The sequence below is a fragment of the Arachis ipaensis genome, chromosome B4 (assembly GCF_059453495.1).
Source record: "Arachis ipaensis isolate K30076 ecotype BB chromosome B4, ASM5945349v1, whole genome shotgun sequence".
Classification (NCBI taxonomy): Eukaryota; Viridiplantae; Streptophyta; class Magnoliopsida; order Fabales; family Fabaceae; genus Arachis; species Arachis ipaensis.
In genome coordinates this window covers 91,864,096-91,881,986 of record NC_142439.1, presented here as the reverse complement: position 1 = coordinate 91,881,986, position 17,891 = coordinate 91,864,096, and the positions used below count along the sequence as shown (strand labels likewise).

At 41.3% G+C, this 17,891-nt stretch overlaps 1 non-coding gene across 1 annotated transcript; it reads right to left on the bottom strand.

The window, feature by feature from the left end:
* Positions 1-15,255: 15,255 nt before the first annotated feature.
* On the bottom strand, positions 15,256-15,361 carry LOC148568361 (small nucleolar RNA R71). The gene has a single exon (XR_015883012.1). It is a non-coding gene; the product is annotated as a small nucleolar RNA R71 (small nucleolar RNA).
* Between the last annotated feature and the right edge of the window lie 2,530 nt (positions 15,362-17,891).

Genomic DNA, 17,891 nt, shown 5'->3' with positions numbered 1-17,891 from the left:
GGGGATACATTTTCTTCCACACAATTATTGGAAGCAACTAAGGGTGGAACATCAAGAGCACTCCATCATCCTTCATGAAATCAAAGAAGATCTAAAAGCAATGAAGGAGGAGCAGCAAAAACAAGGAAGAGACATAGAAGAGCTCAAGGACATCACTAAGGTGGACTCATTCCTTGTTCTTACTTTCTCTGTTTTTCGTTTTCTATGTTATGTGCTTATCTATGTTTGTGTCTTCATTACATGATCATTAGTAGTTAGTAACTTTGTCTTAAAGTTATAAATGTCCTATGAATCCATCACCTCTCTTAAATGAAAAATGTTTTAATTCAAAAGAACAAGAAGTACATGAGTTTTGAATTTATCCTTGAACTTAGTTTAATTATATTGATGTGGTGACAATGCTTCTTATTCTCTGAATGTATGCTTGAACAGTGCATATGTCTTTTGAAGTTGTTGTTTAAGAATGTTAAATATGTTGGCTCTTGAAAGAATGATGACTAGGAGACATGTTATTTGATAATCTGAAAAATCATAAAAATGATTCTTGAAGCAAGAAAAAGCAGCAAAGAACAAAACTTGCAAAAAAAAAAAAGAGAAGAAAAAAAAAGTAGGCAAAAAAAATATAGAAAAAAAAATAGAAAGAAAAAGAAAAAGCAAGCAGAAAAAGCCAATAACCCTTAAAACCAAAAGGCAAGGGCAAATAAAAAGGATCCCAAGGCTTTGAGCATCAGTGGATAGGAGGGCCTAAAGGAATAAAATCCTGGTCTAAGCGGCTAAACCAAGCTGTCCCTAACCATGTGCTTGTGGCGTGTAGGTGTCAAGTGAAAACTTGAGACTGAGCGGTTAAAGTCAAGGTCCAAAGCAAAAAAAAAAAAAAAAAAAAAGAGTGTGCTTAAGAACCCTGGACACCTCTAATTGGGGACTTTAGCAAAGCTGAGTCACAATCTGAAAAGGTTCACCCAATTATGTGTCTGTGGCATTTATGTATCCGGTGGTAATACTGGAAAACAAAGTACTTAGGGCCACGGCCAAGACTCATAAGGAAGCTGTGTTCAAGAATCATCATACTGAACTAGGAGAATCAATAACACTATCTGAACTCTGAGTTCCTATAGATGCCAATCATTCTAGACTTCAATGGATAAAGTGAGATGCCAAAACTATTCAAGAGGCAAAAAGCTATAAGTCCCGCTCATATGATTGAAGCTCTGTTTCATTGATAGTTTGGAATTTATAGTATATTCTCTTCTTTTTATCCTATTTGATTTTCAGTTGCTTGGGGACAAGCAACAATCTAAGTTTGGTGTTGTGATGAGCGGATAATTTATACGCTTTTTGACATTGTTTTTAGTATGTTTTTAGTAGGATCTAGTTACTTTTAGGGATGTTTTCATTAGTTTTTATGTTAAATTCACATTTCTGGACTTTACTATGAGTTTGTGTGTTTTTCTGTGATTTCAGGTATTTTCTGGCTGAAATTGAGGGACTTGAGCAGAAATCAGATTCAGAGGTTGAAAAAGGACTGCTGATGCTGTTGGATTCTGACCTCTCTGCACTCAAAGTGGATTTTCTGGAGCTACAGAACTCGAAATGGTGCGCTTCCAATTACGTTGGAAAGTCGACATCCAGGGCTTTCCAGCAATATATAATAGTCCATACTTTGGCCAAGAATTGACGACGTAAACTGGCATTCAACGCCAGCCTTCTGCCCAAATCTGGCGTCCAGCGCCAGAAAAGGATCCAAAACCAGAGTTGAACGCCCAAACTGGCACAGAAACTGGCGTTCAACTCCACAAATGGCCTCTGCACGTGCAACACTCAGGCTCAGCCCAAACACACACCAAGTGGGCCCCGGAAGTGGATTTATGCATCAATTACTTACTCATGTAAACCCTAGTAGCTAGTTTATTATAAATAGGACCTTTTACTATTGTAAGAGGCATCTTTTGATCATCTTAGGATCTTAGGATCATCTTTGAACGCATTGTTCTTAGACCATGGGGGCTGGCCATCTCGGCCATGCCTGGACCTTCACTTATGTATTTTCAACGGTAGAGTTTCTACACTCCATAGATTAAGGTGTGGAGCTCTGCTGTTCCTCAAAGATTAATGCAAAGTACTACTGTTTTCTATTCAATTCTTCTTATTTCTCTTCTAAGATATCCATTCGCACCCAAGAACGTGATGAAGGTGATGATTATGTGTGACGCTCATCATCCTTCTCCCCTATGAACGCGTGCCTGACAAACACTTCTGTTCTACATGAATTAAGCTAGAATGAATATCTCTTAGATCTCCTAACCAGAATCTTCGTGGCGTAAGCTAGAATGATGGCGGCATTCAAGAGAATCCGGAAGGTCTAAACCTTGTCTGTGGTATTCCGAGTAGGATTCAATGATTGAATGACTGTGACGAGCTCCTAACTCGCGATTGCAGGGCGTTAGTGACAGACGCAAAAGGATAGTAAATCCTATTCCGGCATGATCGAGAACCGACAGATGAATAGCCGTGCCGTGACAGGGTGCGTGAGCATATTATTCACTGAGAGGATAAGATGAAGCCATTGACAAGGGTGATGCCTCCAGACGATTAGCCGTGCCGTGACAGGGCATTGGATCATTTTCCCAAGAGATGACCGAAAGTAGCCATTAACAGTGGTGATGTATCACATAAAGCCAGCCATGGAAAGGAGTGAGACTGATTGGATGAAGATAGCAGGAAAGCAAAGGTTCAGAGGAACGAAAAGCATCTCCATTCGCTTATCTGAAATTCCTACCAATGATTTACATAAGTATCTCTATCCCTATTTAATTATATTAAATTTCGAAAACTCCATTATCACTTTATATCTGCCTGACTGAGATTTACAAGGTGACCATAGCTTGCTTCATACCAACAATCTCCGTGGGATTCGACTCTTACTCACGTAAGGTATTACTTGGACGACCCAGTGCACTTGCTGGTTAGTTGTATCGAAGTTGTGACAATTATGAATTAAGATCAAAGCACCAGTGGACACTAAGGTTGAGCTTCAGAAACTGGCAATAATGAAGCCATGATCGCTAGCGTTATTGGCACTCAAGTTTTTCATTAACGCTATCAACTATGCCAGCGACCATGTCCACTTCAAAGGAGCATAACTTGAGCTACATGAGTCCAATTGAGGTGATTGCAGTTGCATTAGAAAGCTGATATTCAGAGCTTTCCAACGATATATAATACTCTATAGTGGGCAACAAACAAGAGGCATCTTTTAAGCCCCAAAAACACCAACTGGGTAGCAAGTGCAACGTTAGTCACAATAACTTTATCACTAACGCCACACTTGTAGCGTTAGTGTGGCTAACTTTAGCACCAACTTTAGCAGCTGGACCTCAACTTGACTCACTTCTCTCTCAAGTCCACTTCAAAGCTCAAGCAAGCAAGCCCACAAGTGTCAACCAATCAAGGCCACAAGAAGCATCTAGAATAGGAATTTTCATTTTATTGTAATTTGCTTTTAATTTCATTTTTGTAATTTAGGAGAGCCTATATAAAGGCCTTAGTCTTTACATTGAAAAGAAGCTTAAAAAGGGGGGGGGGACTGAGATTTTGGAATGGGGGATTGAAGAGGGGTTTTCGGACTCCCTCCCCTCACACACTTTTCCTTCTCTTTCTTTTAGTTGTAATTTTCATTTATGAATGTTGAATTTTAAATTTCATTTTGAATCTTCGTCTTTATTTTTCTGCACTTTCTTTCTTTTCTATTTTTGTAGAGCAATGATCAACTAACTCTTTACATTGGGTTAGAGAGCTCTATTGTGATTCAATGGATCAATTGTAGTTCTTATTCTTCTTCTTCTTTCTTTTCTCTTGATTTTACTTGAAAGCTTTCGATCTTCATCCAATTGGGTAGTTATCTTAGAAAAGAAACTATTCAAACTTGGATCTCTTCTGAACCTTGGAAGAGGAATGAAGAGATCAAGGTAGAAATGCTTTCTCATACTGGACCAAATTGGATTTGGATGGATATGTGACTATAATTCTCTCAACACTTGATTTGGGAAATGCATGTGGTATAATCAGTGACCATACTTCATCTCTTCCCATGAGCAATTGACCAAAGAATTGGCTATTGATCAAGATTTAAGAGATTGAATTACAAGGAATTGTAATTCGATCAATTAAGATTGCCAAGGAGATCAATGAGTGCATTGATTGAGGAAGAGATGAGAATGAACATGATCCGGAGGATTGCAATATCTCTTGATCCCAATGTTCATTTTATTTTTAGTTCTTACATTTTATTTTCTTGCCATTTTACTTCTATGCACTTTATTGCTTTCTTTACTTTCATGCAATTTACATTTCCTTGTTGCTTATCACTCTAATATGATTTGTCTAACTAGAATAATCAATTAACCATTGATTGCTTAATCCGTTAATCTTTGTGGGATTCGACCTCACTCTATTGTGAGTTTTTTACTTGACGACAAATTTGGTACACTTGCCGAAGGGAGATTTGTTGAGAGACAAGTTTTCCGTGCATCAGAGGTTGACCCCAGCGTTCTTCCAACACAGTCACAAAAGCTCGCTCAGCCTCATCCAACATTTCCCACGCATATTTGGAGACCCTCACATCTTTTTGCCATTCTAAGGGAAAAGCATGTTCGTCATTTTTATCCAGAAAAAAGGGCCGAGCTCCTTCAACAGCTCGGACCTTGAAAAAATTGTTTTTAAAATCATGGAATGACTCGTCAAACATGGAAAAGACCTTCTTTCCCTGGGTGGAACAAAAGGAGACCCAAGCTGACTTCTTTTTTACCACATCGGGCTTAGTCAAGACAAACAGATAGAAAAAGAGAGATTAGGAAGAAGGAATACCAAAACCATTGCACAACAGTTGGAAAATTTTTATGAAACCCCAGGAATTGGGGTGAAGTTGAGAGAGGGCAACATTACAGGACCATAACAGGTCGGTTTCAAATTGAGTAAAAGGAAGGGTGATACCCAGCGGACCGAAGAAAAAATCATAAACATAAAAGAAAGGGCGATCATCAACAACTCGAGTAGAAAAGCAGACTCTCTCGTTAGAAGAGGGAGGGACCAGCTCATAGTTCTTCTCATCACTGGGATTACTACAAACACTATGAAACTACCTAAGCTGTGCACAAAACTCAGAATCAACCAGAGAGACATACATAAGAACCATCGAGTCCACCCAGTCGGCTATACCCTCAGGAACCTGGGAAGGCATCTCTACAACGTTATTTCGGGAAGACATGAGGCCAACTAAATCCTACAAAAAGAAAGGAAGAACAAATTACTCAGAAATATCTCAGAGAAGGGGGCAAAACATCTCGACGGGCGAATACACAGAAAAGGAAAAACCCCAAGACTCAAACTGAAAGTCCTGGGGCATCCTTTGGAGGCAATAACAAAGCAAGGTATCAAGGAAAATCTACTTACGTTCCGGCACATCTCAAACAAGAATAGAAGATCTCAAACAACAAGCATTTTTCATAGGAGAAAGATAAAACACAAACAAAACAGAAAGTCATCTTCCTACAGTCTATCAGCAAGAAACAACAGCAAACATACCAGGCAAAATCCGTCAAAGATGCAACCTTTTTTCAGAATCAAACAAAATTATCATTCCAAAGCTTCAAAATCAAAAGCATTTCACAACATGCAAAAGCCCTAAAGGTATCAAGCAACAGGAAAAGTGAAAAAGACCATGCAAAAGACGAAGAAATTGCGAGACGCACAGTGATCATGCACGGCGAAAAAGTAGAAAGATCCAAACTTTTCCCAACTAAGATAAAAACTTTCTCAAAACAGACACAAAAATGGCGTAGAGGGAGGAAGAAAGTAGAACCAAACCTGGGAAAATGAGAGAAAGCTGTAAAGAAAAGCAGAAAGGCAGAAGGCAAAATCCAGAATCACCCCTTCCCCCACAAAAAAGCAAAGTCACAAAGCAACGTCGCCGGGCTGAAACGCGAAAGCTACAGGCGGAGGCTTCAGAAAAATCAAAGGAAAAAGTTGAAAGTGAGAAAGTAAAGGGAGAAGTTACGAAGAAGAAGCGAAGAAGAGAAACCGTTTTTGATCGAGAAATTCAAAATAAAAAGCCAAGAGTGGGGGCAATTAAATGCCAATTAAATGCGGATATTAAAACCGCTTGCGTTCCCAAAAAAGCGCTGATATAAAAGCGCGCGCTTTTAGAGAAAAACGTTCTACATTCAAAAGCTGCTACAAAAAGGAGTCGACAAAATGCTTCAGTTCGGCTTCGCTACGAGAAAGACCGAAGTCAAAGACTCGACCTTAAGACCTAGCTCAAGCAGGGGCACTGTTCATACCCTGGGTCGAGCTATCCGACCTGGGATGATCGACGACAAAGCGACCAACCTCTTCAGGTCAAGCGGACCGACTTCTTCTTAAAGAACTCGGCCAAATCAACAGGAAAGCCCATAAAGGGCCCAAGTAGAGGAACACGGCCCAAATCCAAAGGCCATAGAAATAAGGGCGGTTCCCTTGAAGATAAGCTGACCTCAATCCAAAGATAAAGATAAGATAAGATAACTAACTTATCTTATCTAGAAAGGTCACTCTACAACTACTATAAATACACTAGAGCACCCAGGTATAACTTATACTCTGATTCTACTAAAAACCTGTTTAATACTCATGCTAACTTAAGCATCGGAGTCTCTTGCAGGTACCCCCACCCTCCGGTGACCAAGGATCAGCAGTGCAGCCAGTCCAACAAGTCAGACACGACAGCTCCGGCCGCTACCTACCAGCCGGACATGTCATCTCCGACCAGTACAGAAGATCTCGTCTGAGATCGACCTGCAGTTTCAGGTAACCCTCGGAACAATACTCTAATAGCATGAGACACACAAGCAGAGTATGTAATGAAGCATAGTCCGTCCACTCCCCAGGCTCTACTAGGAATGAACTGCTCTGATACCAAATTGTAACGACCCAATTTTCAGTACGCCTAGGACATACCAGAAACTGAGTGCTACCAATTTGTCATCCTAATTATTATCTATTATTTATTATATAAGCCTGATTCGTTGTTAAAAGCGTAGTTAGTTAGTGAGGTACTTTTTTTTCTGAAAACATTTGGATTAATAGAAAAGTTTGTCTATGCTCTCATACTAACATCTCGACGACTTCGCCCGTACTTCTAGGCTCACACCATTACGGTTCGGACCAACCAACCCATAAAAGGGATATTGCAGAAAACAGATCTAGCAGGCCAAATTTTACAATGGGCAGTCGATTTATCCGAGTTCGACCTCTGATATGAAGCTCGGACGCCATCAAATCACAGTACTTAGCCGACTTCATTGCAGAATTCACAGATACCCTGGAAACCCCCACATAATGGAATCTCTATGTGGACAGTTCCTCGAATAAGACTGGAAGCGGCGCAGGTGTGATAATAGAAATCAACCAAGGAACCCAAGTTGAGCTTTCCCTCAAATTTGGGTTCCCGGCCTCAAACAACCAGGCGGAATATGAAGCGTTACTAGCTGGTTTGAAGCTGGCTAAAGAGGTTGGAGCTCAAAAACTCAACATTTTTAGCGATTCACAAGTAGTCACCTCACAAATAACAGGGAGCTACCAAGCCAAAGATCCCACCATGAAAAAATATTTGGATAAAACCAGGGAACAGCTTGGATGACTCGGGGAATATGAGATCTGCTACATACCCCGCGAATAAAATGCCCGAGCTGACGCACTCTCAAAACTAGCCAGCACCAAACCAGGGGGCAACAATAGAAGCCTCATCCAGGAAATGCTACAGAACCCGTCAATTTTGGAAGAAGAAAAAGTCTTATCCATAACAGGTTAGGATCAAGGATGGATGGCCCCTATAATTAACTATCTCAAAACAGAAACACTCTCCACAGATGAAAAGGAGGCAAAGAGGCTAAAATGGGAGGCATAATACTACACTATCATAAACAACACCCTATACAAAAGAGGAATTTCAATACCATTATTAAAATGTGTGCCGACCCCCAACACAAGGGAAGTTTTAGAGGAAGTACACAGTGGCATTTGTGGTAATCATCTCGGAGCTCAAGCTCTCACTAAAAAAGTGTTCTGGGCAGGGTTCTATTGGCCAACTCTACAAAAGGAAGCTACAGAGTTTGTAAAGACATGTCCACTATGCCAGAAACATGCCAACTTCCACATCGCCCCGCCGGAAGAACTCATTAGCGTAACCTCACCTTGGCCATTTGCAAAATGGGGACTCGATCTTCTCGGACCCTTTCCCCAGGGATCGGGACAAGTTAAATTCCTCATAGTCGGGGTAGACTATTTCACAAAGTGGATCGAGGCAGAGCCCCTAGCCAATGCCACTGCTCAAAGGAGCCAGAAATTCCTATATAGGAACATCGTCATAAGGTTTGGGATTCCATACTCCATCACTACAGACAATGGCACCCAATTCACAGATACAGGCTTCAGAAAGTTAGTGGCCGACTTGAACATAAAACACCAGTTCACCTCCGTTGAACACTCCCAAGCCAATGGACAAGCCGAAGCTGCCAACAAAGTCATATTGGCTGGGCTAAAACAGAGATTACAAGACGCAAAGGGAGCTTGGGCCGAAGAACTTCCACAAGTTCTATGGGCATATCGATCAATGCCACATTCCACCACAAAGGAGTCACCCTTTCGATTAGCATACGGAACGGAGGCAATGATCCCAGTAGAGATCGAGGAAGGGTCGCCTAGAGTAGTCCATTACAATGAAGAAGCCAACTCCTAACTTTGAAGGGAAGAGCTCGACCTACTTCCTGAAATCCAAGAAAGAGCTCGAATCAGGGAAGAAGCACTAAAACGTCGAATGGCCTCCAGATATAATCAAAAGGTAGTGCCAAGAGGTTTCGCTAAGAATGATCTCATTCTAATCCGAAATGATATTGGAACAACTCAACCCGGAGAAGGAAAGCTGGCAGCAAACTGGAAAGGACTCTACCGAGTTGTAGAGGTACTGGGGAAGGGCTACTACAGACTATCCGAACTCGACGGGCGAGAGCTTCCCAGATCGTGGCACGCTTGCAACCTAAGAAGGTACTATAGCTAGAGAAGGTAAAAGATCTCATCATAGGATGCACTCTTTTTCCTGAAAAGGTTTTTTAATGAGGCACCATGGTGAGATCCAGAAAATATCCGCTTCAAAAGGATAAAAAATATATATGTACATATTTTCATAAAATTTTAAATAAAATATATTAGACGATTCTACAAGTTTTCAAGACGCATTAATCTGAAACATTCATCGTCCGATTATAAAGCAACAGATTGGCAAAAGTTAAAAACAAATTCACTGCCCAATCACGATAAAGACCAAGAGAGATGAAAACCAAATTCATCTAAAGGTCAACTAAACTAGGATTTAATCCATTTTCTACAAATCGGCAAAGACGAAAACAGAATAATGCAAGAAGTTATCGAAAGTGATCCGGAGAAAGGACCTGACGAGATCTTAATGGATTGCTAAATAATAACTTAAAGACTGGCCGACACTAAAAGTCGGACTGAGTCAACCCAAGTTATCAGCAAATCCCTGGAAAGAGGTCTGGCCAACCCTATAAAAGAGGAATTGCTATAACTTAGAAGAGATCGACATGGCGAAGTGGGTCTCCTACAAAAAACAAGTTATAAAAGTAATCCCTGAAAGAGACCTGACAAAGGTCCAAGAAAGAGGATTACAAAATAACTTAGAAGAGATCGACATGACGAAGTCGGTTTCCTACAAAAAATAAGTTATAAAAATAATCCCTGAAAGAGACCTGACAAAGGTCCAAGAAAGAGGATTACAAAATAACTTAGAAGAGATCCACATGACGAAGTCGATTTCCTACGAAAAACAAGTTATAAAAATAATCGCTGAAAGAGACCTGACAAAGGTCCAAGAAAGAGGATTACAAAATAACTTAGAAGAGATCGACATGACGAAGTCGGTTTCCTACGAAAAACAAGTTATAAAAATAATCCCTGAAAGAGACCTGACAAAGGTCCAAGAAAGAGGATTACAAAATAAACTTGGAAAAGAACGACGTAAAGAAGTCGGTCTCCCACAAGCAAGTTATAAAAGCAGTCCCTGAAAAAGACCTGACAAAGGTCCAAAAAAGAGGACTACAAAAATAACTGGAAAGAGGACCAACGTCAAGAAATCGGTTATGGATTGCTAAAAATAAATACAAGCAAGAGCGAGAAAACCGAAATACAAGTTGGATCCACACATCCACGACCTCGAAGGATCCAAGCTACAAGCAATCAGTACAACGCAATCCAAAGAGGCCGAGCAGCAAGGCTCCAGCATTCTCAAAACCCAGAAAGGTGCCAAGACAAGCGCAAACAAGCATGATATAAAATACAATATTATAACAAGCTTCAGGGTCAGGAAGCTTGAAAAATACTTGTTATTTTTTCGAAATAAAAAGTTGCTAAACAAGCAACCAGAAGGAGTATCAACAGTCAGCAAAATATTCAAACTACAAAATAAAGAGTTTAAAAGCCTACAAGCCGGGCTATCTGCATAAACATCCAAGAAAATTAGCTAAGATCGGGAGCCTTCTCGAAAGCATCAGTACGGGGAGAAGGAGGGCGAGTCTGAATAGGCACAGCATCCACAGTACCATCATCCCGATTCAAGATCTGACAGTTCGGATCAGAAACAGAATGACCAACCTCAACTAGAGGAACTGTAGAAGTTGACACTTTGGCAGAAGGCACATGGGGAGGTTCGACATCGTCATCATCCTGGTCATCAGGAACAATCTTACCATCCCTCACAACTATGTCCAGGCTAAAAAGAGTAAGGTCGGCCTCGGGAGCAATAATTCGAACCTGCTCCTTCAGGTTCTCTCGTAAGCAGCATTCACACTGCCAACGAGATGACCCTGGAGCTCGGAGTAGTCAGCTCGGGCGTTCTCCAACTCATCCTTCAAACGCATTCCCTCCCAATAGGATGTGACGTAGTTGTCTTTATGCCTCAATGCCGTGTCCTCGGCCAACCGCACAGAAGCCGCCAGAGCAGGGAACTCGCCTTTTCATTCTTCAGATCCTTCTCCAGTTTGGCCACCTTCGCCTCAAGCTCCTCCTACAAGCCCTTCATCCGATCGAACTCCTGTTTTGCCTCCTCCATAAAAGCTTTGGTGGCATAGAGAGGAAGATTTTGAGCAGATCGGTACAGGGCAGCTTCCATATGTGCCGTTTTTACACTACTCCGAGTTATAAAATCCAAATGACGAAGGAGTGATACATCATCCATAGGGAGGACACCGTAGGGACTGATCTGCTGATCTACGAACTCGACCGCGTCAAAATCAGGGGCATCAAGGTTGAAAGGCTCAATTGTTTTTTGTTTCATGTTGGGAGGAGCACCAGAAGTAGCAGCGGAAGACCGTGGACGGTCGGCCAGGTGAACCCGAGGAGTGGGAATTACCTTCCTCGGCCCAGGAGAACTCGGCATGGGCGGCCTCACCTGAACTTGAGAAGAACCCTCTCCCGTCGCCTTGGCCGAGATATTTTGAGCAGCAGCAGCCTTCTTTGCCTTTTTGAAGGCCTTCATGGAATCATTGTTCTTTGACATCTCTGAAAAAAATAGAATCAACCACAGTAATGGGTTACAATCACAAAAAGAGGAAGCAAAATTAAGAAACAAGCATAGAAACAAGTCAGATAGTACCCAAAACAGTTCAAACAAGGGACGGGTCATTCAAAAACCTTTTTATATCAAGATGGGGTGGTTTCCCCCATAAATCTTCAAGAACAATAACAAAAGCCCGCTCAACCTCATCAAGCATCTCCCATATATAACGAGACACTCTCACATCCTTCTGCCACTCTAGAGGGAAAGCAGGCTCATCATTCTCATCAAGAAAAAAAGGGCGGACCCCCTCAACAGCACGGACTCTAAAGCAATAATTCTTAAAGTCCTTAAAAGACTCATCGTACATGGCAAAAACTTTGTGACCCTGGGCATACCTGAAAGAAACCCAGGAAGCTTTCTTTTTGGAAGAGGCACTGATGCCAGGACATTTTGGCCAGTTTCACTGACCTTTTCTTTACTGTTTTAGGGTAGTTTCATGCATTTTCTTAGTTAATAAGCAAGTTTTGGGTAGATAATCACTTACATCTTGATTCAAGCAAACATTGTGAATTTCATGTGATTTTATGAGAATTATGCATGAATTGAATGACAAATTGGATAATGCATGTCTCATAACTTGAATTAGAGCTTTGATGCACTTTATTTGCTTGATTTCAGGACAAAGGAAGCAAGGAAGAGCCACATTAGCAGCCACATTAATCCAATTAATGTGACTACTAACGTGGAATGGGAAAACGCTTGCGACGTTAATGAGAAAAGTGATTGCCAATAACGCCTTTGAAACCATCATAGCCCACATTAATTGCCACGTTAACTACATTAACGTGGTAGTTAACGTGGAGAGAAAGGGAGCTCCAGCGTTAGTGGTAAAAGTGAATACCACTAACGCTCCAAATTGGCAATTAGCCACGTTAAGAGTCACGTTAACTCAGTTAACGTGAACTCTAACGTGGAAAGGAAGACAAAGCCAATGTTAGTGACATTCACCTTTGTCACTAACGTCGGACTAAGCCCAATTGGCCACGTTAAGAGTTACGTTAACTACATTAACGTGAACTCTAACGTGGGAGGAGCAAGGAATCGCCAACGTTAGTGACACTAACCTTTGTCACTAACGTTGTACCAAGCCACTATGAGCCACGTTAGTTGCCATGTTAATTGCATTAACGTGGAAGCTAACGTGGAGGAAAGAAATGATGAGCCAACGTTAGTGACACTCACCTTTGTCACTAACGTTGAAGATGGCAATCACCACCACGTTAAGACAATTAACGTGAGGCACTAACGTGAGAAGGGGCGTTTGGAGCGTTAGTGACAAAGGTAAGTGTCACTAACGCTCTCGAGGCTAAGGCATGCCCACGTTAAGAGCCACGTTAGTTATACTAACGTGGACTCTAACGTGAGAAAAATGGGGCTAAGAGCAACGTTATTGGCAAAGGTGAACGCCAATGATGCTTGCGACGGACCAAGAGGCAACGTTAGTGGTCACGTTAGTGCCACTAACGTTGAAGTTAACGTGAACCATCTTGGGCTAGGAACGTTAGTGAAAAAGATGATTGTCACTAACGTTCTCGAACCCACATTTTCACTTAACGTTAACGCCACTAACGTCCAAGCTAAAGTCTATGCCTACTTCACACTTTCTCTACAAGTAAACCTGAGCCCACTGAAGAATCCAAACAGCTTCAACTCAAGATCCAAAGGCCCATATTCAAAGACTTGAAGAGCCAACTAGAAAATCAGAAGAGTAGTATATATAGGAGTAGTTTTGAACTAGAGAAGAACTTTTGGAAGCTTTTGGGCATTGAGAACCACTCTCTATATAATTTTACTTTCTCTGCAACTTCTAGTTTTTACTTTCAGAATGTATTTTCCATCTTTGCTTTCCATTCCCAGAGCTATGAAAAACTAAACCCCTTTCATTGGGTTAGGGAGCTCAGTTGTAATTTGATGGATCAATAATAGTTTTCATTATTCTTCCTCTTTCTTTTCTCTTGATTTTATTAGAAAGCTTTCAATCTTCATCCAATTGGGTAGTTATCTTGGAAAAGAAGCTATTCATACTTGGATCTCTTCGGAACCTTGGAAGAGGAATGAAGAGATCATGCTAGAAATGCTTTCTCATGTTGGACCAAATTGGATTTGGACGGATATGGTGACATATAATTCTCCTAATACTTTGATTTGGAAGTACATGTGGTATAATCAGTGACCATAATTCATCTCTTCTCATGAGCAATTAGACCAAGGAATTGGCTATTGTTCAAGATTTGAGAGATTGAATTACCAAGGAATTGGAATTCAATCACTTAAGATTGCCAAGGAGATCAATGAATGCATTGATTGAGGAAGAGATGAAAATGAACTTGATCCGGAGAATGCAACATCTCCTGAGCCCAATGAATTCCCCATTTATGATCTTACCCATTCTCTTTACTTTCTGCCATTTACTTTTATGTTCGTCTTTCCCATTTCCCATTTAAGATTCTGCAATTTATTTTCTACCATTTATATTCAGTTCTTTATTTCCAGCATTTACAATTTCTGCTATTTACTTTCCCGCTATTTAATTTTCTGTAACTCTCAAATCAACTTCTACTTAGCTCAACTAGAACATTCCTCCGATTAAAGTTGCTTGACAAATCAATCCCTGTGGGATTCGACCTCACTCTATTGTGAGTTTTTACTTGACGACAATTCGGTATACTTGCCGAGGGAAAATTGTTGAGAGACAAGTTTCCGTGCATCAAGTTTATGGCGCCGTTGCCGGGGATTGATTTTGTATCAACAATGATTAAATTGGTTGATTACCTAGATTGAGCATTTTTCTTTTGTTTGATTTAATTTCATTTGAGTGATTTACTTTTAGTTGTAGTTATTTTCTTTTCTTTACCCATTACCTGTTTGTAGTGTTCTTTTATTTGTTATAATTCAGTTTACTAACCCACTAACTGTTTGATATATTGTAACACTCACACTAATAGCATTTCTGATAAGAATACTTCCTGCATTTATCTCTTTCTTGCTTGTGCCTTGTTGGCTGTATGACAGGTAGAAGAAGCGGGGCTTCAACTTCCTTTTATTCTGAACCTGAGAGAACCTTACTTAGACTAAGGAGGGAAGCAAGAGGAAAGAGAGTCGTTAGTGCTGAGGAAGAGGAGGAGTATTTTGAACCAGACATGGATGAGAATATGGAGAACCATCATGAAGAAGAGGCTCACAACCATGGCAGAGAAGGTCCAGTGCATCATGCGGGACAAGAGAGAAGGGTTCTGGGATCTTACATAAACCCAAACCCAGGAAACTGTTGAAGTAGCATCTAAAAGCCAACCATACGTGCCAATAACTTTGAACTAAAGCCACAGCTCATCACCCTCGTTCAGAACAACTGTTCATTCGGAGGAAGTGTCCAAGAAGACCCCAATCAACATCTCACCACATTCTTGAGTATATATGATACTATGAAGTCTAATGGTGTTCATCCTGACACCTACAGACTGCTTCTGTTTCCCTTCTCACTCAAGGACAAAGCATCTAAATGGCTGGAATCCTTTCCGAAGGAGAGTTTAACAACCTGGAAAGATGTGGTGAACAAATTCTTGGCGAGATTCTATCCTCCTCAAAGGATCAACAGGTTGAGAGATGAGGTACAATCCTTCAGGCAACAAGATGGTGAAACTCTCTATGAAGCATGGGAGAGGTTCAAAGACTTAACAAGAAGGTGCCCACCAGATATTTCAATGAATGGGTGCAGTTACACATTTTCTATGAAGGTATTTCTTATGAATCAAAGAAGGCAGTAGACCACTTATCCGAGGGATCTCTGAACAAGAAGAAGACCATTGAAGAAGCCATAGATGTCACTGAGACTGTAGCTGAGAATGATTACTTCTATGCTTCTGAAAGAGGCAATACTAGAGGAGTGATAGAGCTGAACAATGTGGATACATTGCTGGCTCAAAACAAGATGATCACCAAGCAGCTGGCTGACCTTACCAAGAAGATGGAAAGGAATCAAGTAGCAGCAATCACTACCTTATCAGCAGCTCAAGAAGGAGTGAATACAGAGGCAGAGGGTGATCAGGAATAAGCCAACTACATTGAAAATTCATCTAGGCAAAACCATGATCCGTACTCCAAAACTTACAATCCTGGTTGGAGGAACCACCCAAACTTTGGGTGGGGAAATCAACAAGATCAAGGCCAAGATCAGAGACGCCACAACCCCAACAACAATGCAGCTCACCAATATTTCACACAGAGATCATATCAGCACCCACCTAACAACACCTCTCAACATCCATATCAAAACCAAAATGGCCACTCTCACCCCTCCAACTCCAACTCACCATCATTCGAAGATAGACTCTCAAGGATTGAGACCCTACTTGAACAAATATGCAAAGAAGTCCAGGATAGTAAAATGTTCCGAGAGGAAGTGCGGTCCAATATGCAGAATCAGGATGCTGCCATAAAAAAACTTGAGACACAAATTGGCTACCTATTCAAGCAAATTCCCGGCCATGACCTTTGTAGCAACATTGAGCCAAGTCCAAGGGAGGAGTGTCAAGCTAAGGAGATCTCCAAGCAACCACAAGAGAAGGACTCAATTGGAAGGAAGGAGACAAGATGAAGTTCAAGTCCCCACCTCCAATTCACATCAAAAGGGAGAAGAGCTGAAGCCATATGTTCTGAAGGTCCCATATCCTCAACAATTGAGGAAGAAGGGGGATCACAGCCAATTCTCAAGATTTCTAGAAATCTTCAAGAAACTACAGATTAACATACCCTTTGCTGAAGCAATAGTGCAAATGCCACTCTATGCCAAGTTCTTGAAGGAATTGATGACCAAAAAGAGAAGCTGGAAGAACAACGAAACTGTGATACTAACAGAAGAATGTAGTGCCATCATTTAGCATAAACTACCCCAGAAATTGAAAGATCCTGGGAGCTTTCAGATTCCTTGTATTATAGGAGAAATCACAGTGGAAAAGGCTCTATGTGATTTAGGAGCCAGCATAAATCTGATGTCTGTAGCTATGATGAGAAAAATGAAGATTGAGGAGGTCAAACCAACAAAAATGGCCTTACAACTCGCAGACCGATCATTCAAGTTTCCTCACGGCATAGTAGAAGACTTGCTAGTGAAAGTAGGAGACTTTATCTTTCCAGCAGATTTTGTAGTGTTGGATATCAAGGAAGGAGCCAAGGCTTCAATCATCTTGGGAAGACCATTCTTAGCCACTGCTGGAGCTATCATCGATGTCCAAAAGGGTGAGCTTACCCTTAGACTACACAATGAAACAATGATGATCAATGTGTTCAAGGCCATGAACTACCCACAAGAACCACTAGGAGAATGTATGAGGTTAGACTCACTGGAAGATGTAGTACAAAAGACTTTTGAAGAAGAAGAACTTGAGGGGTTAACAGAAGAAGAGGAAGCAGCATCAAACGAAGAGGCTGCAACAGCTGAGGTTCATATTCAGGGTACACTAGAGGAGAAAAATGAAAAGAAAGAGGCACCCAAACTTGAACTAAAGGCACTGCCGCCCACTCTCAAGTATGCATATCTAGGGGTAAATGGAAGTTATCCAGTGATCATAAACTCATCCCTCAGCCAAGAACAAGAGGAGGAGCTCCTCCAAGTATTACAAAGGCACAAGGATGCCATTGGATGGACCCTTGCTGACTTGAAGGGAATCAGTTCGGCCATATGTGTGCATAAGATACTATTAGAAGATGATGCCAAACCATCCATTCAACCCCAAAGACGGCTAAATCCAGTCATGAAGGAAGTGGTACAGAAAGAAGTCATGAAGTTATGGCAAGGAGGGATGATCTATCCGATCTTAGACAGCCCATGGGTCAGCCCCGTGCAAGTTGTCCCAAAAAAGGGAGGAATCACTGTAGTTCCCAATGAGAAGAACGAACTAATCCCTACAAGGACCGTCACAGGATGGCGAATGTGCATAGACTACAGAAAACTCAATGAAGCTAGAAGAAAAGATCATTTCCCCCTCCCTTTCATGGATCAGATGCTGGAAAGACTTGCAGGACACGCATATTACTGTTTTCTCGATGGTTACTTAGGATATAACCAAATAGTGGTTGATCCGAGAGACCAAGAGAAAACCTCATTCACTTGCCCATATGGGGTGTTTGCCTACAGGCGCATGCCATTTGGGCTATGTAATGCACCTGCAACCTTCCAACGCTGCATGCTCTCCATTTTTTCAGATATGATAGAGAAATTCATCGAATTCTT